This window comes from Onychomys torridus, chromosome 5 (assembly GCF_903995425.1).
Source record: "Onychomys torridus chromosome 5, mOncTor1.1, whole genome shotgun sequence".
NCBI lineage: Eukaryota > Metazoa > Chordata > Mammalia > Rodentia > Cricetidae > Onychomys > Onychomys torridus.
In genome coordinates this window covers 393,585-416,851 of record NC_050447.1, presented here as the reverse complement: position 1 = coordinate 416,851, position 23,267 = coordinate 393,585, and the positions used below count along the sequence as shown (strand labels likewise).

At 41.5% G+C, this 23,267-nt stretch overlaps 1 protein-coding gene and 1 non-coding gene across 4 annotated transcripts in view; both read left to right on the top strand.

The window, feature by feature from the left end:
- The window catches only part of Large1 (LARGE xylosyl- and glucuronyltransferase 1), a 506,337-nt gene that overhangs the window by 149,106 nt on the left and 333,964 nt on the right, over positions 1-23,267 (top strand). The gene's annotated exons all lie outside the window — the stretch shown is intronic.
- On the top strand, positions 22,363-22,497 carry LOC118584941. Its single transcript, XR_004945108.1, has one exon. It is a non-coding gene; the product is annotated as a small nucleolar RNA SNORA76 (small nucleolar RNA).

The following is a 23,267-nucleotide window of genomic DNA, read 5'->3' as shown; positions in this document are numbered from 1 at the left end:
TAGATGATAGATGAATGGATGGTTGGACATATGAATAAATGGATGGATGGTCAAAAACAAGTCAGAATTTCTTGATTTTTCAATTCTAAGAGAGAAAACGTAATTTCCACCAAAGCTCAAAGTTTGAAAAGCAAACTAACATTTGAAAGATATGTGTCATTTCTGTTTGAGTCCTTCTTTGAGTTCAAGCAACCACAGGCATGCATTTCCCTGTGTAAATAACTGTAAATGTGTTAAAATGTTCACCATTATTTAAATTCATTAAATTAATGTTGTCATTTTGAGCTGCTGAGTGTGTTGTGGGTTGCAAGCTGCTCATCACATCTCTAATTCCATAGTAGAATCATCTTCAGAAATGTGGGGTATAATGAAAATAGAAGAGTTCCTTTATATAAAAAAGGCTGGGGCCAGGAATTAAATTACTGTAGTCTGCCACCTACTGCTGTGTGACTTTTATTGATTTATCCCTGCAGGCAGTCAGCTAAGATCTGAGTGCTAGCATTGTTCTTTGACTGTTGAGAATAAGGGGTGCACAAGCAAAAGCAATCCGTTTTGCCCGTAAGGAGCTTCAGAATCTTGAGGAGTAGTGTGATAACTATGAGTAAAACAAAAACAAAATTCAGTTGTAGAATTGTAAGCAGTGTGATGGAGACTAGTGAAGATTACCATGCAAGCATATACTAGGACATGCTTGCTCTGAAGAAAGTTATCAGGAATGGTTCAGGCAGGAGGTGGTATCAACACAAGAACCAAATTTGTTTGTTCACTGGTAAGGGTGTGGATGGTATTCCAGAGACACAGCAAAATATGTGCAAAGGCCCTGTGGCCTATGCAAGGCTTGTCAAGAAGCTCCATGAAGGAGAGGCTGAGACTGATGACAGTTGAGGCATCTAAGAGAGAGGAGGTGAGTGACCTCTGGTGGGAGTTTTGCAGATGAATGTAGTTATCTGAATATAGAAATTCTAAATTATTTCTTGTAAGTGTTGTCTCCTGCTCCCTCACCTTTTCAATTTCCTCTTCCATCTTCCTCTCCTTCTTTCCTTCCTTCCTTTCTCTTTCAATCTCTCTCCTTTGTGAAAGGCTTGTCTAAGTCTCTCATATCTCCTAATTACTCACCTTTAGCGCAAGTGCTTGTGCTGTGCACTAGACTGAGCACAGGCATGTGGCAGCTGCAGTGGGTGAATCAGACAATCCCCTGGGCCTTTGGTAAGGTGAAGACACTTCATATTCTTTGCCAGCAGAGCAAACCCATCACTTTACTCTTGAACATCAGCCAGCTGCCACCCTTCAGCATACACCTGCCTTGGGGTCTTTACACCCAATTTTTTCTTTTCCTTTCAAGACTTATATACCCTTCTCCACCCTGCTTTATGTCCTCAGCCTGACATGAGTGGAGGATATCCACCAGCTTCCTGGCTCCTAGCTTCCTATTGTGAAATTCCTGGCAGGAGATGAATCAGAGGGAAGGAAGGGAGGCTGGGTATTTCTTTCATTCTTCTTTGCTGTGTGCTGAAATAATGGAGCATGAAGAATACATCTCCTGCAGGTGGCACTGTCTGATCTTCTTGAACAATCTCAGGACTCTAGGTAGCATCATTCAGTTTCTCTAAACTCCACTTCTCTCTTGATGAATTTATTTGGGACATAGATAAGGTAATTTCAGAAGACACAGTGTAGTGGAACAGAAGCCAATCATTTGACTGCTGTATCATTTTTATTTAGACAAATGTCACTCTGACACAATGACATTAAGTAGATTAATTATTGATTCCCTAACTTTAGCCAATGATGCCTCATTTGTTTGTTTTTCTGAATACTTTATTGAGTCATGATTGGCATAGAAGAATTATTTTGCAGATAAATATACCCCATGAAATGAAGCCATTGTTCTAATCCATCATCTCCAACAGTTTTCTTCTGCCTTCCTCATTTATAATCACTATTATTTTCAGATAAAAGCACTTAACACAAAGCCTAGCATCTCAGCAGGTTTCTGCATTTGGGATAAAGTTTTGCTAACTCTAGTCAGTGTTCTGTGGTGCAGCTTTCCAGGTGCTCCTTGGTGCACATTTGCAGCCTTGCTCCCTCCCTGATTCTCATCTCCCAACCTCTGGCTACTGCCATTCCACTCCACACTCAATTCAGGCTCCTCAATTGTAATGTGCCATTTCCTGTCCGAATTCTGGCAGATACCCCTAGGTATTCTCATTCTCTGGTTGTGTCCCTTAGCTTTCCAAATTCTGATAAATATTATTGTTACCCTAAGTCCTCTCTAATCACTGTCTAAAAATGCAAAACCATCACTAGTTCTTATTATGTGATTATTAGTTTGTTGAAGCAGAGTGGCATGTGACCTTGAACTCCTGATTACCCTGTATTCACCCAAGTGCTGGAATTATGGGCATGTACTACCACACTCAGCTACCCAGCTACCTATCTCTATTTTTGTCCTTACTCCCTTCTACTTTTTGTTTTTTTTGTTCTTGTTTTTTTAAATTTTTAAATTTTTTTTTATTTTTTTTATTTTTGAGAGACAGTGTCTTATGTTTAGCTTATACTAGTCTAGAACTTTGCATGTAGCCAAGGCTTGCCTCAAGCTCACTGTCTTCTTTTCTGAGTGCTAGTCTTGTACCACCATGCCTGGCTCTTGCTACTTTTAAATATGTTGTGTAATGGTTGCTTTGTGCCTCCCTGGATCTCTTATCTCCTCTCTTTTCCTCCTTGATGCCTGTTGGTATGTCTGTCTCTGTCTCTCTCTCACACACATCTCTGGCTATCTCTCTCTTACATGCACATATGCACACACACATATACGCATGCACACTCTTAATGCCAGGGAGCTTGCTCATGCTGTATCCCACTGTGAGAGTGTTATCTCCATGAATACTCTTTAAAGGGCCAGCAGAGTGATACTTAAACTTCCACATTCCTTTAGGGATCTAAATAAGGCAGCTAGTTCACTTCCTGTGACATTCCTCCTCAGTGGGCAGAGACAGTGGTATTCATAAGCTTGGAGGAACCTAGGCTCACAGTAGGGGTGGGTGTTGTGCCCACCATGCCCTTACTTCCTGCTATGTATTATCATAGTTTTCAAAATCCCCTGTTGCTTGGAAATGGGCTTTGAAGGACACAGGATACTTCCTCTTTGGAGTATCAGAGCCATTTTGAGTTGTAATCAATGCAGAGCCTCCTGTACTACTGTGTAGGAGAGTATCATTATATGGAGTCAGTCTGGAGGGATCCACTCTCCTTCATCATCTGAGCAGTCCATTTTTCTCATAGGATAATACACATGGAAAATGTATTTGATCATCATCTTATGGATTGTGTTGGTGATATTTTATATCCCCTGAAAGGCAAGTTCTTACCCCAATTACTCATGGCATTATTCCATGTCCCCTGTCACAGAGAGGAAACATATTCAGTTCATCTCTCCTCCCTTGCTGCTGGAGAAGCCTGTCTTCTGAACACAGTCAGTGTTCTCTGCCGAGCCTCTGTTAATCATTTCCTCCTCCCCACTGCAGTACACATTGCTGCTTGCTTAGTCTGCATTTTGGTGTTGCATAAACATATATTTTAATTGTAATTCACTTCAATTTTTGGGAAGCCAAGAATTAAAGTGTATATTATAAACGAAATGTGCATTCTTTCTACTATGCTACACTCAGCTTGCCATTGCTGTATCTCATTTTATGACAACACTATCTAAGTATGTTCCTTTTCTGAAATAAAGGCTCATTCCAAAAATTACTTTTCTTCCTATGACAATACTCTTGATCTCCCTGAATCTTGTTGCTTTTATTTTTATAAATATGACCAGATATGGTCAATGGTTCTCAGCCCTCCTAATGTTGCAACCTTTAATACCTCATGTTGTGGTGAACCCCAGCCACAAAAATTATTTCATTTCTACTACATAACTCTAAGTTTGCTTCTGTTATGAATCATAATATAAATATCTGATCTGTGACCCTCAAAAGGTTCATAGCCCACATGTTGAGAACCACTGCTTTATGCAAAGCTTAGGAAACAAGCTTAAACCAAGGAATCATCACATTAAAGATCTGTTTACCTGTTCCCTTATCACCGATTCTCTTTGGAGACTTGTGGTCTATTGTGGAACTGAATGTGTAGATCTGTGGGTCCTGCCCTGGAGTTCCAGGGGAGGAAGTTGTAGAGCAGGCCAAGCTAGTAGAGTATCCCACCTGTCCAGGTGGAGCAGGGTCCACCTGCATGGGGCACATCTGTTCAGGAGCATCAGGGATAATTTCCCTCAGGTGCTTTGCCTAGTTAAACATCCTGGAAAATTTTAATTTATGCAATTAAAGTGGAGGCTAAAGCAACTACCCGAGCCTGTATAAAGGTGGTCAGTAGTTGTGGAATAGTATCATAGAAGTTGAATAATTACATGTTCTTTTATGGGGAGTAATCTAAAGCCTATCCTTACCCTTCTTCCAACACTTCATGGCTCCCCTTTGTGGCTTTGATATTTGGCTTACCTTGTTCCTGCTGGAAGCATTTACCTGTTCAATCAGCCGTAGCAAAAAGATTCTCTCCACATTGCTATTCCAAATCTACTTATATCTCAAAGCTACTCTCCTTCCCTCACTTATATTACCTTAATTTCTCATTCCTTTGCCATTAAGAAAATATTGATTTCTATTAAGATGAACATCAGGATTTATTGAGTGGAGAGGTAAATATTGACCAAGGAGCTGTGACCTGAGTGGGAAGGGACTTCTGTTTACTTCCTGCCTCTTCACTTTGTTGCTTAGAGAGCCATTCAGAGTGGTGGAGTGAGGGGTGTTCCAGCCTAACCAGAAGGGAACCAGTCACCCTGGTCCTAGGTAGGTAATTTATACTTCACAAATGCCTGGGTGAGAGGCCAATGAACACCTGCTATTAGAATGTTGGCAGTATTTGCCATGAGCTGAGTCTCTGTATCCTTTCACAAGGACGAAAAACGAGGAGGGGATAATAGTTTTACAGTAAAGCATCTGACAATGGCCCTTGTCTCCTGAGTGTCTTCCCTCCCTCTGTTGCCTAGGTTGTTACTATGAGTTCTCCACTAAGTTAATATCGTAGGGACTATTTTTCACATGTAGAAAAAGTAGCATATTAAAAAGATGACACATGTAGGATTCCCATGTTTGGCATTGGATATTTGGATCTTTGCAATTCTTGGGGGTGTAGCTGGTGCAATTCTTGGGGGTGTACCTGGAAGTTTTTCTGTGTCCCACCTGGCCCATGGTCAGGACAGATCTCTCTCACTCGCCAGTCCTACAGCCACTCAGACCTAAGTAAACACATAGAGGCTTATATTATTTATGAACTATGTGGCTATTAGCTCAAGCTTATTACTGACTAGCTCTTACACTTCAATTAACCCATAATTCCTATCTATGTTTAACCATGTGGCTTGGTACCTTTTCTCAGTTCTGCCTTGTCATCTTGCCTCCTCTGTGTTTGGCTGGTGACTCTTGACTCAGCCTTCCTCTCCCCAGAATTCTCCTTGTCTGCTTATCTCACCTATACTTCCTGCCTGGCTACTGGCCAATCAGCATTTTATTTATCAACCAATCAGAGCAACACATTCATAGCATAAAGCATGACATCACCCTTCATGGGGCGGTGGGGCGGGTGTGTGTGTGTGTGTGTGTGTGTGTGTGTGTGTGTGTGTGCTGTCTTGTGGATTGCATGCTATTTGACAGCTTCTGTGACTCACTAGAGTCCAACTTTATCCCTCACCTAAGTTTGGACACTAAGAGTGTCTGTAAACATTGATATATTGCCACAACTGAGACTGCTGGCACATAGCATACAGGCAGTAGGTATTGCTAAGCCTGGTATTATTGTTATTCTGTAGTTTTTAAACTATAGGCACTTCTTCATGCTTCCTTGTACAGTACTAACCCAAGAGACTGTGGTGGTCTGGGAGCCAGTGGCTACCTTCTAGAGATTCTCATGAGGCTATGCAGTCATCCACCTCTATCTGGGCATTTGAGGTTGCTCTGGATGTTTTGTTCTGTTCTAAATATGGTGGAGGGACAAAGCTAGGCAGACTTAGGAGGGATGTTTACTCTCAGGCCTCATTCCTAGGTTAACAGCCCCCATTCTTGTATTACTATAATACCAGCAATGGAAAGATGTCACATTGTGGCTTAGACTTTGGATCTGGTAAACCCATGCCTGGGAAAGGCAGACCTAGGGTAAGAGTAGCTGGCTCTTTGAGCTGACACTGTTGGATTCATGCTTCTGCTGTTGTTTGCCTTCTGAATCTCCCTCAGAATCCGTCAAGCAGATCATTAGTCTTTCCTATACATGCACCTGTAGAACCATAATCCTGTTTCTCAACATGTGCTGTGCTATGTCATAAAGCATATCTATCTCCCCAGCACCCAGCTGACCTGACCTTGGCCTTCTAGGAGCTTCCAGACCTCTGCTCTTCCTCTCCATCCCTTTGTGCCATAACTGTCATTCTTCTTGCTGTGACCATTGCTTCAGCTCCTGGGAATGACCTGGGGGTGTCCTTTGGTGGAGAAGGTTCTATGTGACACTAATCTTTCCCTCCTGTCTTGAGCTAGTTCTCTATCATTGTCCATAAGCCCATCTGAGGATAGTACAAGGGTCCAAGGGTTGACCTACTTAACATTCTGTGGCTGAAACCCAGGAATTTTACCTCTGACTGAGTAGTTCACCAGCCTTGTCTAGAAAGATCTACCGTTGTCTGTATGTTCTGGGCAATTGATATTGGGATTCTTCCATTTCGGTGCTTACTTCGCTCCCAAGCTCTATAGCAACACTGAATTGTTAGGAAGAGAGAGCTAATTAGGCTACATTATTAGTGGTCTTAGTTTCACGTTCTATATCCATTTGGTTATGGGAAACCATTGACTGGGAGAGTTAGGCTTTGAATGAGAGGAGTTGGCTGTTTGATCTGGCAATATTGGATAGATGCTGGGGCTATCCCATTCCTTATCATAGACGAATTTCTAAATGTTCTTATTAAATAAAAAAACACAGAGCCAGAAATTTGGTTTAAAGCCTTAGAGAGATCAGGGAAATACTGAAAGCCACGAACTAACCACCAACTCCACAGCTTCCAAGGAGCGTAACTTCTGGTCTACCCAGGCTTATATGCCTTGCTTTTCCGCCCTCTCATTGGCTCTTAGTCCAGCTACCTCACTTCCTCTTTGTATATAGCTCTGTCACTGTCTGTCTGTACAGACCTCCAGGTCTCTATGGTTTATACTGGATTAAAGTCATTTGGCTCTGTCCCCTAGTGTGGTCTTGAACACAGAGATCCTGCCTGCTAAGGGATTAAGGGTGTATGCTGCCTGACTTCTTCTTTACTTAAAATGGCTGGCCTTTCCCCCTAATTTCCAGGCAAGCTTCATTTATTAATACACAAATAAAATATCACCACATTTCAGCACAAAAACAATATTACCACACCTTTTGAATCTTACCAGGATCTATTGTCCCTCATTATTCCCTACTCTCCCCATATATGTTTCTATATTATGCAGGCATGCTCTGTTGCCCATGAGTCTTCTCATTGTGTTTTGATAGAACCCTGTAACTGCTCCTGGCTGTTCTCTAACTTCTCACATCCTTTGTAGTACCTTGCTCTCTTCTCCTGTAAGCTCCTGTCTCCCCTTCATACTGTGTGCAGCCTTATTTACCTGACTTGTCATCATCATCATCTCTCATGTTGGAACAGGATCTCCTTGCATAGTATGGGCTGCCTTTGAACTTGTGGTCTTCCTGCCTTAGCTATCATTCCTGGCTAAGTTGGAGAACTTTTTCTATGTTGCACTGGCTGTCCTGGAACTCATTTTGTAGATTATGCTGGCCTAGGCCAAACTCACATAGATCTGACTACCTTTGCCTCCTCAGTGACATGATTCAGATGTGCACCACTACATCCAGCCCATTTGGAGAATTTTTAAATTTCTTGGTCACATCGTTTATTTTCATCATTGGCATTTTATTGTCACTGCTATCTTCAAAGTGATTTGGAATTAACAAAGTGATTTCTTCTGTAGTATCTAGAATTTTAAGGCTTGCCTGTGCTACATGATGAGGTTCTATCTCAAACAAATAAGCAAACAAAAGTAATATAAGGGATATGAGCATTGCATATATGGCAGAGTGGCTACAATGTCAAGGACTTCTGAGGGAAGAGAGTATTTGGCCTTAGAGGCCACTTCCAGCCCTTGTTCTGCTCTGAAGAGTAAGAAGCAGTGCCTTGTTTCTGTTCCTGCTGCTTTGTTCTTTATCTGTGACTCACAAGTGGCCCCAGGCTTGATTGAGGTACTGGTTTTGAAGATACTCTGACAGCTTTCATAAGTGTGTCTTCATTGTGCTCATGAATGTGAATATTCTTGTTTTGCGTTGTTTGACTCTCCCCATTTCCTACTGAGCTGTAAGGTAAGTGAGGGATGTTCAGTATCTATGAGCTAGTAGCAACAACTATCAAACACTATACCTATGAGTTTCTTGAACCTTTATGTTTTTACCCAATCCCCATGATGAACCTGAGTGAATAGATACAGCCAAGACAATCATAGCCTACAAGCAGTGGGTATTTTTCTCTGACTAAATGCAACACCCAAGGCCATACAGCATGGCAGTTGAGATGGCTTCTGATGATGTAGCAACTCCAGCCCTTCTGTCTAGCCAGCGTTCTCTACAGTTTCTTTCTTTGCAAAGCCTACTGTTTTTGGTCTTACCAGCTTCAGATCTATGTGATTGTCAGCATAGATACTCAACAAAAGTTAGATATCTCCATTTTGTAGTTACCTCAGTTAAAATTTCTGTAGGAAGAGACAGTAGTTGGCTCAGTATGCTGGTTCAAATTCCCAGCCCCATTTTGGATGAGGAATGAGGACTAGAGGTGAGGCATACAGAGTCTGGAGGGGGCATACAGGTTTGTCTCTTTTGGAAATGCTTAATCAGATGAGGTGGCTAACAGAAATGGTCCCACCCCAGCCAAAATTGAGGCTAAATATGCTAGATAGTGGAATTTGGGTATGAACCATTTCACATTTAATACAGTAATTGTCGATAGGATAGAAAGAGCTGAGCCTGTTGGCTGCATGGTGTTCCAGTTCTTAGATTTGTGCTGTTTCTGTCCAATAAGAAACTATTAAAAATGACCATGGCTGCAGCTGCTATGACTACCTCTGGGAGTCCAGTCAAAACATTAATTAATTCTCCTCAGTGTGCACAGCTTTGCTCAAAAAGATCATGATTGTTTGTTTTCTTAGCCACATTCCCTAACTTCCAATTTGTCACATCCAGTTCCTCTTGTAAATTAGTGACCATCTTAAGACTCCCCACCGCATCTTTTTTTTGGCTCTGCACAGCATGATGTTCCAGAAGCCAGCTGTAGTTCTGATGGATCATAATTAGCTAGGAATCCCAAGAGTGAGATGGACCTCTGCTTTTCTAGGTTGACTGGCATTGACGTCTTTGAGTATTAGTCTCTAGACACAGTTAGTCAATATGCTAACAAAGGATCTTGAGCTGACAGAGCATAACAGCGCATTTTGCATGGTTAAAGGGAAACATATATAGTGCATAGAACTTTCTATAGCCAAATAAAAACTTGCCTTTACAGCATTGTTTTTGTTGGGGTCATTGTTGCAATGGCCAACTTGTCTTATGATCTAATTAATTCATGAATAAGTGAAGTATTAGGAAGAGAATGAAATAAGAGACCCACTCAAGTTGCCCACAAATAGAATTATTGATTCATTAATAGAGGCAGCTAAGAAATAGATCAGTTGAAAATCATCTGGGGACTAGGAGTAAGAAAAATCCCAGTTGGGATGGCTTAATTATATTGGCATTTGTTTTACAAAATGACACTGTGGAGGTAGGTACTGGTTGGCATTGATTGACAGACTAACTTCTGTCATCTCAGTGTGCCTTTGCCTTCTTCCCACATTTTCAAGGTGGCTTCAGGAATGCCAGACATTGACCAAAGGTAAAAGAGCAGGTTTGAGCCTGCCGCCATACATTTATCAACAAGCCTCCTAGAGAAGGCGTGTTTTTGGAACAAGTGACAAATAATAGAGGCTAAATTAATATTTTTACATAGACACACACAAACGTAATAAAGGTGTCATATAAAATATAGGCCTGTCACAATTTTGAATTTTAGGTAAACAGCTATTAATATATTTATTTATTTACTGTATGCTGTGAAAATTGCTGAGACATAATTATATTAAAAGTTTTATTAGTTGATCTGAAATCCAGAACTGAAAGAAAATCTTATAGTTTTATTTCTTAAATCTGACAACGTCAAGATATAATTGTAACTCCATGGAACTAGAGTTTGCAGGTTTCTCTCCACTTTATAAAGCCAGGGCTATGGGTTCTGATCACATGTAAGCATGTGGGCTGAGTAAACATTTCAATATGGATTGTGCAAAGAACTGGAATAATTTATCCAGCGGAACATGAAATTGAATTAGTAGTTAGTAAGGGAGAATTAACTTAAAATTAAATAAGCTTGCAATGGTTTGTAGGCTCCTTGGATATTTCTTAGTGTTGGTTTCAGAACAATAACAGGAAAACACATTGTAAAGTTAGGCAGGGTCCAAGTGTGTCAGCATGGGATGTTGCTCAATGACATTTTAAACTTGTCTGCATGAGTGACAATTTTAACTTGGTGTTAAAAGAGTGACAATTTGCTAAGTGGGAACTTATTTAAAATGTTATAGTCTGAGCTCACTCTATACATATTCATATAGAGATACTCTTGGATAATGGCTTGATAATCTGACATTTTAATCATCATCCTTGTTGTGATCCTGGTACCCACCAGGGTCTTGGAGCCACTGCTGTGGACACTGGAGGAACTCTGGAAGAATGTGTGTGTGTGTGTGTGTGTGTGTGTGTGTGTGTGTGTGTGTGTGTGTATTTAACACATTTATATTTTTTTTGTATGTATGCATGTCCATATATGTGTGTATATAGGTACTGATGCATGTATATATAAACATATGAAGGCCCGAGCCTGATATCAGGTGTCTTTCTCAATCTCTTTCTACCCTGCATATTAAGAATGGTCTCTAGCTAAGCTTAGAGCTCACCATACTTTGTCTAGTCAGGTTAGCTAACTTTTTCCAGGGATTCCCTATCTCTGTTTCTCATGTTCTAGAACTGTAGGTGGGACACAGTGTCCACTTAGCTTTTATATGGGTGCTGGAGATCTGAACATCAGTCCTCATGTTTGCATGGCAAGCACTGTACTTACCCAACTATCTTTCCAACTACTATAACACATTTTCTTTATGTATTCTATCAGCCGGCATCTGTTTCACATTGGTTATTGTGAGTAATGCTATTGACAACCTGAATTCAATCCCAAGGACCAAGATGGGGGAAGCCAGCTCTCCCAAGTTGTACTCTGATTTCTGCCATTGCACATGCACACACACACACACACACACACACACACACACACACACACACACACACACCCTATTCCTGTATGGTAGCTCACATGTCTTTAATCTGAGCACTGCGCTTATTCCAACTTTGCTCTCTGACATACTGATTTCAGTCTCAGTGCTATGTCATATGGCTATTCTGTTCCTAGTATTTTCAAAGGCATTTATACTAGTTTCCATAATATCTAGGTCAATTTTCATTTCTACCAACAGTAGAAAGGGGGTGAATTTTCAGCACCATATGACAATGAGAAAGAACAAGCAACTATATGGATTTACTATTTCTGGTTGAGAAACTATAACTAGGAAGACAAAAATTCCTGAACTAAAATCACCAAGTAGAGAATTCAGGGTATCCATCTGATTTGCATTGTCCACCTGTGTGTACTGATTTTTCAGGTTTTACAATTAACCTCCAGGAATTGTAGAATGAGTGAACCCCTAAGTATAATTTATGTGCTTCCTAGGAGTCAAAGAATAAACCTGCATTTGTATTCTGTATAAGTGGCAGGGCACAGGACATTGCTGGCCAAAGGTTGTTGGGTATATATATTCATGTGGTTCCAGGCAGGAGTGGAAATAGCCTCATTGCTTTGCTCTATCCAGTTTTGGGGAACTGGGGAAAGCTGCAACTCTTTTTTAAAGCAGGATCCATCCATTTCTTTAGTGAGCTTCTAAACAGTCAAACCTTCCGGGACTGTTTTATGTAATCATTCCCTGGGCTTTCTATCCATTTTCCATCCTCTGTAGCTATATCAATCCCCATTCTCCTTTTATAGTAAAACTGCTTAGTTATAAGAAACTAGACATGAAATGAAACTTGGAACTTCACTACAAATTTCAGCATTCTGGTGATAGGTTTTGCTTTTGTGATTTATGAGTTCCACAATGGGGAGATTTGGAGGACAAATACAAAACAAATTAGACACAGGGAAAGAAGTTGTGCTGTGTTTAAATGAGTTACTGACACTGTGATGTAGAAATGTTTATTAGACTACATTCTTCAAGAACATCAGTGGCACATAGAGTCAGTAGACTGTGTGTCATAGAGAGCTCCTTTAAACTTCATTTCATTTGAGACCACAGAAAAGTGGGGGCCATGATCAGGTCATTGGCTCCTCCTCTTTCTATCCTTTGATGCCTATTGTTGGTGTTTGTTTTTCCTAGTACTGGAGGTTGAACCTAGGACCCTACACTTGATAGGCAAGTTCTCTATATTGAGCCACACCTCCAGCCTCTGTTCCCTTTCCAAGATGCTAGCCTTTGCTTGTTGACCTCTATAGGGCATTTCCCATCTGTAATTCCCCATGCAGACATATACTGTCCATCTCCCTTCCCCACATCTCAGTTGCTGTGTTTCTAACCACTCTTGTTTTCCACCACATATCCACTTGTTTCTTTCTGGTATGGACCATGTTTGCAGTTAAATTAAGGTTTCCTGATGATTGCACCATGGCTTATGGATGGAGGGTATCATTCCTCTAGTTGCTTAGTAGCAGACTGTCATTCTGCCCTTCCTTACTGCCAGTGGGGCTCCACCACCAATGGATACAGTCCTCTTGGCCACTTCTTTTGCAGCACTCCTATGATGGGTCTGGGATTCTTATAGAAGGGTCATTATTCCAGCAGAAGCTGACTTTCTGACCAATTCAAAGGTATCCATCCAGGGAGCCACCAGGTAATATTAGCGAAGCTTTCCAAATGCAAATGTGTAACATTGAATCTTGGAGTAGTTTCTGCTGGTTTGATGATGATGTCATTCTACTCCCTGGGCTTCACTTTCCTTAAGTGTAAAATACTTACTATGCTGGAGTACTACATATTCCGCAGAGAAAAACAATGACATCATGAGGTTTGCAGGCAAATGGATGGATCTAGAAAAAATCATCCTGAGTGAGGTAACCCAGACTCAGAAGGACAAACATGATGTGTACTCACTCATAGGAGGATATTAGATGTAAAACAAAGATGACTAGACTGCTATGGAACTCTAGGGAGGCTACCTAGATAACAGGACCCTAGGAAAGACCCAGGGATCACCCAATGACAGATAAATGGATGAGATCTACATGAACAACCTGGATGACAGTGGGAGTAGTGAAGGGCAAGGTTTGAGGGAAACAAAGCTTAGGGGAGCAGGAGATCCCAGCTGGATCAAGAACAGAAAGGGGGAACAAGGAATAACAGACCATGATAAATGAAGACCACATGAGAACAGGAGGAATAGGCAGAGTGCTGGAGAGGTCCCCAGAAACCCACAATGATACATCCTCTGTAGACTGCTGGCAATGGTGGAGAGAAAGCCTGATCTGACCTAGTCTGGTGATCACATGGCCAAACACCCTAACGGTCATGCTCAAACTCTCATCCAATAACTGATGGAAGTGGATGCAGAGATCCTCGGCCAGGCCCCAGGTGGAGCTACAGGAGTCCAATTGTTGAGAAAGAGGAAGGACTGTAAGAGTGTGAATTGTTGAGACCAAGATTGGAGAGGCACAGGGACAAATAGCCAAATGAATGGAAGCACATGGATGATGAACCAAAGGCTGTGGAACCCCCAACTGGATTAGGCCCTCTGGATAAGTGAGACAATTGAATAGCTTGAACTGCTTGGGAGGCTCCCAGGCTGTGGGACTGGGACCTGTCCTTAGTGCATGAGCTGGCTGTTTGGAACCTTGGGCTTACACAGGGACACTTTGCTCAGCCTGGAAGGAGGGGACTGGACCTGCCTGTACTGAATCCACCAGGTTTAAATGAATCCCCAGGGGAGTCTTGGCCCTGGAGGAGATGGGAATGGAGGGGAGGGGATGGGGGAAAGGTGGGGGCGGGGGCGGGAGGGGTGAGGACAGGGGAACCTATGGCTGATGTGTAAAATTAAAACAGAAATATAATAATAATAAAAAAAGTTGAAAAAAAATAATTACCATGCAATATGAAGCAAACATTAGTCCCAAGTTTTATTTTCAGAAACCTTGAGCTTCTATTCAAAACCCATATTTTGGGCTTGTGAGTTGGCTCAGTTAGTAAAGTGCCTTCAGAGCAACAATGAACACCCGAGTTATAGTCTCCAGAATCTGTGTAAAACAGATGAATGTGATTGTGTACATCCATAACTGTTCACGTAGGGGATCCTAGGCTCACTGGCCTTCCAGTCTAGCCAATCAGAGAGCTCCAGGTTTAGTAAAAAAATCTGTCTCAAACGAAAATATGAGACTGATAGAGGAAGACTCTCAACATCGACTTCTGACCTTTGCACATACATATACACATAAAAATATATAAGGAAAAATAACCCTCTGTTTCTCCTTTTTTCCCCCTCTACTGTGTGCCCTCTCCTTACTGCTCAGGTCTTTTGACTGTGAGCGGCACACATTTTTCTTAATTATTTGATTTACATGGGCAGCCCAGCTGTCTTCTCTTCATGAATATGAACAGCCTAATGCCTGCTTCTAGAATACTCTGGACACTTTTATTCCATTTCTTGTTTCAGGACACCTTGGCATGGAGGTAGCCTCACAGTCTTTCTGCTGCATTGTCTTCCTCTCCTCACTTTTAGGAACTGCTGAGTCTTTGCAGGATTTAGTTAGGTTTAGACATTTCTCCATACTCCCCTTCTTTGTAGTACCTAGCATACCTATGAATGCTCAGTATCTAGTAGAGTGCCCTGTACAAAGTAGAGATACCATAATTGAGTACTAAGTGATTGCTCATACATGGTGGGGGTTTCAGCTTTTCAGTGTTGTTTGCAGGGTTTTTGCTCTTTTGGAGGGACTGCCAGCCAGCTCCCAAGTAAATCACACACGGAGGCTTAGTCTTAATTATGAATGCTCAGCCTTAGCTTGGCTTAGTTTCTAGCCAGCTTTCTGTAACTTAAATTATCCCATCTACCTTTTGCTTCTCGGCTTTTCCCATTCTCTTTCTTTTGTAAAGCTTACTCTTACTCTATGACTTGCTATATAGCTGGGTGACTGGCCCCTAGAGTCCTCCTCCTTCCTCTCACATTCCTAGATTTTCTTTTCCTGTCTATATATTTCTCCTTCTATATATATTTTCTCTGCCTGCCAGCTCCACCTATCCTTTCTCCTGCCTTGCTATTGTTCAATTCTTTATTAGATTATCAGGTGTTTTGGACAGGCACAGTAACACAGCTTCACGGAGTTAAACAAATGCAACATAAACAAAAGCAACACACCTTAAAATAATATTCTACAACACTTCAGTGTATCAATCTGTTTGAGTTTAAAAGACACTCATGTGCCTCTAAAAATTGCTCATAGCTTGCTGTTTGTTGACAATTCCACCATTCATTTTTCAGCCACATCTTGTTCCTTTTTCTTGACACATAGAATAGTTCTATGCCTTTAATGTATGCCACTGTTATTCCTAACTTGCTATTTCCAGGTCATGTCCAGGGTAATCCTTGACTCCAAACTAGTCATTTTTTGTGGCTGGTGATTCCAACTTTCATTTCCCATTTCATTTTTCAGTTTACCAAAACTCAGTGTCTTCTCTTCTGAGAGACCTTTATTCTTTCAGATCCCATCCCTAGACTGATTGCTGGCTATTCTTTAAAGGCTCAGCAGTCTTTAATACAATTTGTATCACATAATTCTGCATTCTTGAATAATATTTTAATCTCTTTGAATTGCTTGTAAATACTTTGCTATCATGAACTGTTGTCCTAAGAGCCTCTGGAAAATGCCCAGGGTGGTGCTTCATGTGTATAGCTTTTCAAATAACTGGCATGTTGCAACTGGCATTCAAATAAATGGCATTTTGCAAGTGGAAATGTAGACATAAGGGCAGTGGATTTGGATAATGATAGTAAAGTTATTCTTTTTCCCCACCTTGCAAGGGGTTGACAGTAGAGGAGCATATGTCACAATTGTGTGGCATTCTTTTTAAGTAAGGAGGATGTTTAATAGGCTTAAGGGACTTTGTATTATTCTGTAATGGGTAGAAAGCCAAGCTCAGAAGCAGCTGCTTATTGCATTATATTTGTTGGTGATACTTTTCTGATATGGTCTAGATAGGAGGAAGATAGATGGAAGAAAGTTCCTGTCTCAGGGTTGATACTGTCTTCAGCTGTGGAACAGTAAGGGGTCTCACTCACTTCTTAGAGCAACTTAAAGCTGGGAAAGATCTTTAGAGGTTATCATGCCTTATTGACTCACCTATTCACCTGCCTACATATCCAACTATCTTTCCTCCTGCCTGTTCACCAATCTATCCATCCATCCTTCTAACCCACCCACTAACCTATCCATTCACTAATCCCTTCATCCACCTACTTATTCATTTACCCACTTATCCATTTATCCACTCACTTATTTAGGCATTCAAGCAATAATTTACTAGGAAATAATGTGCAAGGTTTGTATACTAAGCACCCCAAGAGGCAACCAAGAAGCATGAAATACAATTTGGAGAACAGTCATCAATCAAATCATGTTTCACTGTAGGTGGTTGGCTCATTGTTGAATGTCCTGAAAAATGTAAGAATGGTAAGGCTTTTTTTTTTTTTTTTTTTTAAATTAAGATTTATTTTTATTGTATGAGTGTTATTGCCTGCTTTAGATCTGTACCATGTACATTCCGTGCCAGAAGAGGGCATTAAGTCCTCTTGTACTAGAGTTAACAGCTAATCGTGAGCCACAACATGAATTCTGGGAATCAAACCCAGGTCCTCTTAAAGAGCAGTCAGTGATGTTCTTAATAGCTCAGCCATCTCTCCAGTCCCAAGTTCAATAGTTTTTATTACCTTTCTAAAATTTGGTGACTCTTTATTTTTTATTTTTTGTGGTATTTTAAGACAGGCTTTCTCTGTGTAGCTTTGCGCCTTTCCTGGATCTCGCTCTGTAGACCAGGCTGGCCTAGAACTCACGAAGATCTGCCTCCTTCTGCCTCCCAAGTACTGGGATTAAAGGCTTGCCCCACCACTGCCCAGCAATTTCGTGACTCTTAAGAGTGGAACTAAAAATCTAAAGCATGTACTGAATGACTGGAGAGCATCTGGACAGAGCAGAATGGGGTCCAGTATTTACCTTGTTGCTATTTTTACAGAGAGTTATTGATACCTGAGAGTGGCACACACACATGTGCACACACACTCTTATCTAGGCTCAAGCTACATAGACCTTAGGTGTGAGTCTAAGCTTCACTCTGTTAGGTCTGGAACCTTCTGGTAACTTACTTGACCTCCCTGGGTTTGGTTCTCTTGTCCATAGAGCAGGCCCTGAGACTAGTTACTTTATAGTCCTATGGTGGCTTCATGGAATGTTAGGATGCTGTTTTCAAGGACTCAGGGGTCTAGATTTGCACCCAACTCTTCTGCATGTCAATGGTTTGACTTTTGAGAAGTTCTTCACTTTCTGTCTTATTTTCCCCAGTTTATGAAGATGCAGTGGTATAAGGGCTGGATCTTGTGCTGCCTGCTTCATTTGTGCTGTAGCTCTAAAGTCTAGTAGCTCAAAATGTGCTGCATTCAGAAAAAGCCAGATTTCAAGGGTAGTTGTGTTAAAATAAATGTGGGCTTTGATCCAGCATGACTATCCTTATAAGAAGAGGTCACAGGTTCAGAAGGAAGATGGTGTGAAGCCAGAGGGAGGAGGCAGCTATTTGCAAGCTTTGGACAAGGACATCAGAATTAACCAGCTCTTTTTTAAACCTTATCTGGGACTCCCAGCCTTTAGAACTGTGAGGCAATGCTGTCCTGTCTGCATTAGTTACTTTTGTTATTGCTGTGACAAAACACCTTAAAAGGTACCTTCAGGAAGAAAAGATTTATTTTGGCTCCCAGTTGGAGGGTTCAGTTTATTTTGATGGCAATGTTAAGGAGGCAAGAGATTAAGGCAGCTGGTCATTTTGCAACCACAATCGAGTAGCACAGATGAGTGCTGGTACTCGGCTCACTTTCCCTTTTTATTCATTCCAGGACCCCAGCCCAGAAAATGGTTACTATCCACAATTAGTGTGCGTCTTCCAACTCTGGTAACATAATCTAGATAAACTTTCTTGGGTATGCCTAGAGTTTTATTCCCATGGTGATTCTAAGTCCTATCAAGTTGACAATCATAAGTAATCTTTATACTACCTTTTATCTCTTAGACTAAGTTATGTCTTTTGAAGATTTATTTACTTTTATGTCTATGAGTATTTTGTCTGCATAGATATATGTCCACCATGTTGTACAGAGCCTGGGGAGGCAAGAAGAGATTGTTGAATATTCCAAAATTTGCAAGTTGTGAGCTGCCATGTAGGTGCTGGGGAACTGAACTCTAGTCCTCTGCCAGAGAACCATGTACTTTTTTAAAATTGAAAACACATATTTTATAGTATATGTTCTGATAGTAGTCTCCTCTCCTCCAACTTCTTCCAGATCCTCCCCACTTCCCCTCCCTCCGAAATTCATACTTTTCCTTCATTAGAATACAAACAGAATCTAAAAAATAATAACAATAAAATAAAATAAACAATCTAGAATAGGACAAAGCAGAGAAACAGAAGAAAAAAAGCCAAAGAAAAATCTGAAGAAACACATATAGAGACACACATATTTGCAACACACACACACACACACAAAGCAATATGAGACAGAGAACCTCCAAAAAGTTTTGTTTGTTTGTTTGTGGATTTTTGTTTTGTTTTGTTTTGTTTTTGGTGTATGTGTATGGGGTGGGTGGATGTGGGTGTGTTGGCCATCTGCTTTCAGACATGGGCCCTGGCCTTAAGAGTGGTTTGTATCCCAGTGCTCTAAACTTTTGAGCTTTCTCTCCAGCCAGCCCAGACTGGGATAATTTGGAGTCACCACCATAGACACCTTGTTTCCAAAAGCCACCATGCCTGATGCACTGTCAGAATTACTCTTACATCTTTGCCTTGCTTTTCCTCGCTCTCTCTCCCTTCTTGTCTCTCTGTCCCCCCTTTTCCCTTTTTTCTTTTCCTGCTCTTCCACTTCTACTTACTCCTTCATTCTCTCCTGGCTGTCCATATGTTCTGTTCTGTCCTTGGAGACAGTATCATCACAGTAGAAAACTTATTTTTCTAGGATTGTGCTTTATTCTCTCATTGCACAAGACGGTGAGGGGAATTTTTTTCTTAAAGATCCTATTAGGTGCTGTTTGGAGCTGCATCATTTCTTACACTCCAGACTTCAGCCTGGTGAAGTATCACTGCCTCACTATAAACCTGGCTCTATCACAGTGACACAAAAACCACCCGAAGGGCCCCTGCCTGGTGACTCTTCTTGAGATATTTCCTGAGCTAAATGTACTGTGGTTCCCTAGATTCTGTCTCTCCAGCTCTCTCAGCTGTGTTCACTGTTGTTGATCTTTGTGGGGGTACTCATCCCCACTCCCTCACAGTACTACTAAAATTCCAGTAGTGACATCAGCCCTTGGGTATGTGGGTTGCCTGTGGGAGGTAGCTCCATCTGGAAGCTAAATAGAGCAACATAATCATGATCTTTCTCTTCCTCCAAACCTGTCTGTATTCCTGCAGGTAGAGAGTGCCAATCAGGATTCTTACAAATTGATACTTTTCTAAAGTAGCTTGATATTTTAAAAGATTCTTATAATTTCAAAGAGCTGGGAGCTGGGTGTGAAGTTGGCTAGGAAGCCAGCTCAACTGGAGACAGGAAACATGAGGAAACATATGGGCCTGAATCCTGTGTGCCTGGAAAGTCTTGGCTGTGCCCTTAAGGTATAGTTCTGGGTCTGTTAATTCCTGGAGCTTTTCTCAGTCACAAAGTAAGACCATGCTTGGCAAGCAAAGTTGATTTTTACAAGTTTGATTATATAGCACCTGAGTGCTTCTTCTACCCACATTAGTATTCTTTGGGTTTTCTTGTTGAACAACACTTTATGATAATCACTGAGCCAAGTGGGCCATAGGGCAAGTGTGGTCCTGAAAGACATTCCTAATGTTAAGGCAGTGCAGCAGAATGGATGCCTAGGTGCTTTTGCCTCTTCTCCCTCTTGTTCTTTGCTCCCCATAGCATCATTCAGATGGCATTGATCATGTGTACCTCTCCTTGATCAACTATACATGATAGATTTCATACTGGATGATGGGGTAGTCTTAGTGTTTTGGGGTGCTTTCATTTTGCAATGCATCCAGAATGTGTATCTTTGGGATCAGGAAGATCAGTGCTGGTGGCTGCCAGAGAGTATAAAACGTACATTTCTAGAGTCTTGCCCATGTTGTTTTGAAAATAAACTTTTCCACAGAGCACCTGGGCCCCTGTATATCCTAACCCTGAAGAGCTAGGTCATTCTCCCAAAGCCATAGTCTGTTTTTTCTAGAGTCCACTTAGTGCTTCCAAAGGGATTTTGCAAGTGTGTGAAGTCACTTACTTAGGAATGTTCTTAGTTTACATAAGGCCAAGACCAACATTTCTCTGTGTTACATGGTAGTGGGGGTGATAGGATATTTGAACCTGTAGCCTCTATTCCTTGCCCAAGGTACTTTCCTGGAAAAGAGCCACTTCTGTTAGTTCTCATCTTGAGGCTGCCTCCCCCATATAACAGATGGTGCCCTTCCAGGGCCCCCCCTCTTTCTCTTGCTGGTGAGGAAGGACCCTCCCTCCTCCAGCTGATGAGAAGGCCCCATTTAGCCATGAAGGCAGTATTCTTGTGGCTTGTGCTAGGTGGGAGGCTGAGCCTTGTAAACCATGCTGGCTATAATAGGAAAAGCCCTTGGAGGAAAACTGCAGGCATTTGTATGCAACCAGTCTGATGGGGTGAAATAAACATAGTCCCGATTAAACTACACATAGCCAGCACATTTCTGGGGAGACAGACCAGAGCAGAATGCTGATCTTTCTCACTCTTTTTTAGACATCTGCTTTCTTACTATTGCCCACCAGGTGGTGTTAACTGTCAGGGGCACCCCTGTGTTCCGATCTATTTATTGATAGAAGCAGTTTTCATTTGTAATCTGTGGGATTCTTGGAGCATGCCTCTTTTCTGAGCTCCAGTTATTTCATCTCTCTACAGAGCCTGTTGATATATGCATATAGATTTTTAGAGTTACAATAAAGGAATGTAAAATATATCTCACTGAATCCTGCATTTGCCAAGCCTACATCATTGGGTAGGCACTCTACCTGTTCAGCCATTGTATAATGGTGATTGTTGTCTCTTTGACTTGGATGGATATGATAGTGTGGAAATAATGAAGTATAAGGTGTATGACCTGGCCTATGGTTGTCTGTAATAAATGAAAGGCACTGTAATCATAATAGGTTGACAGGAAATCTGAAGAAATGAGCAGAAAATTATATTACTCTGAGCAAGTCACTGTATTCTGTGGGAACTAAGTCACATAGGGCTAAGGGACTATTGCAGGATAGTGAAGAAAGGGATCACAGGGCAGGTAGCAGGGCATTCATTGGAGAAATAAAGTAGGGGTGCTGCAAGTGGCTACCAGGATGTTATTTATTAGTGGTACCTACATTGCCACCTGCTTGTTTATCATAGTCTTCAGTAACTTATAAATTGTTATGTATCTACTGAATTGGTGATATTTATCTGCAAAAATAAGTCCTGCCCCAGTACAGCTCCTAAAAAGAGAAATGAAGAATTAGAATAGGCCTATGTCTATGGTCAAATACAGCACTCTTTAAACAGCTCAAACTGAGCACTGACCCTTGCACTGTACTGTTAAGTGTGCTTGATATTTTACTGGCACACAGCCCTCTGTGGGTGATGTTGGATGCTCAGAAAGTGTCCTTGCTTTTCAGTTGTGTCAAATGTTGTTGAGGAACCATAAAGATGGTGATCTATCTTTTGCTTGAGGTCAAGTGACTATCCAGTGTCAAGACATTGGATCTAAGCTCAGCTCTAGAAGGGAAACCCACTGCTCTCTTCAGGCTCCCTGACTTGGTGACAGAAAGGCACTGTCTTGAAATCTCTGTGTGTCTGACCTGTGACCTCAGGGTCTAGAAACAGTGCCAGAGCAGATGCAGCTTGTTCATATCCGGAGCTGCTTGGTGCTACCTTAGTGATTCCTTTAGCCACAAGCAACATTTGCACAAGGGAATAGGTGGTAGTAGTAAGCTACAGACGTGTGTACATTGGTCAGAGTATACAGGGCAAGTTAGAAGTGCTGCAAAAGCCTTTGTGAATGTAAACTAGGACTGGGTTGGAGGTTGGAGGGTATGTGAGCTACTGGATTATCTCTGTTCTCTCTGGTGGATACTCTCTGATTGATGCTAATTGTGCTCAAGGCATCAGGCTCAGTCATATAAAGCTCAGATTTCTTGGTAGCTGAGGGAACTTTGAGAAAGGTTGTTGGTCAAAGTCTATAGGAGGATGACCATGGAAGTCTAGGCGCAAGGTGAGTACTCAGTAAGTGTTGGTTACTCTTATTCTTTCTAGAGTAGGAGTCGGGTAAGATACTGTTTCTCATCCAGCAGTACTCTGACTAGTGTTTGAGGGAGAATTCCTAACTTCAAGCACAGTTCCCGAGTCTGCACATGAGCTCACCTAGGTCACAGCTCTGCCATACACAGCTGCATCTTTGGGAATATTAGAGTGGAATTGAGAGGGATGAGATCATCACCTCTTCTACCAGCTTTTCCCTCTTTCCATAAAACCATTATAATCTATAATAAGAGAAACAAGAGTCAATAAAATGGAGAATTAGACACGTAGTAATTCCTGAGACATAGGCATTTCAATTAAGAAGTTGAAATGAGCAGCTACAATAACTTCCATGGGCAATCATATTATAGTGTCCCTCAGCCGATGCCTTTCGTGTCCTTGGTCAGGATTCATGAACATAGCCCAATGCACAAAC